Source organism: Pseudoliparis swirei, chromosome 13 (assembly GCF_029220125.1).
Source record: "Pseudoliparis swirei isolate HS2019 ecotype Mariana Trench chromosome 13, NWPU_hadal_v1, whole genome shotgun sequence".
NCBI lineage: Eukaryota > Metazoa > Chordata > Actinopteri > Perciformes > Liparidae > Pseudoliparis > Pseudoliparis swirei.
Window position 1 is genome coordinate 4,507,912 of NC_079400.1, and position 484 is coordinate 4,508,395.

The window sequence follows — 484 nt, forward strand, 5'->3', positions numbered from 1 at the left end:
TTCCTCCCGCCCCCCCGCTGTGTCTCGAGCCCTCTCCCATCCACCGGCCAGTTTTCCTCCCCGCTCGCGCACACACGCGCTCTTACAACAACTTTGATTTCGCCGTGGTGAAGCGCTTGGCTCGTTCTGATTGGTCGAGGCGTCTCAAAATCCGCTCGTGGGACCGGTAGGGCGTGTTCTGATTGGCTCAGGGTTGATGACGTTTTTGAGAAGCAGGTGCTAGAAGATTTATGCTGAATTTCTACGTTGTTGGGCTCCAGCTTTGTAAACGTCATCCTTTATTTCCCAGTAGCTACACACATATTACATCATTCACCTTCATATGAATCTAAATCAAACCAAGATGACATCAAAAGGCAATTGATGCACATAATGAATGGTTCGCAAGCAAATGCTTCCATTATTGGAGTTTATTCATCATTGACACGTATGAAATAATAGAGCAAACAAAAGAAAAAATATAAAAAATATACCCATACCTTTT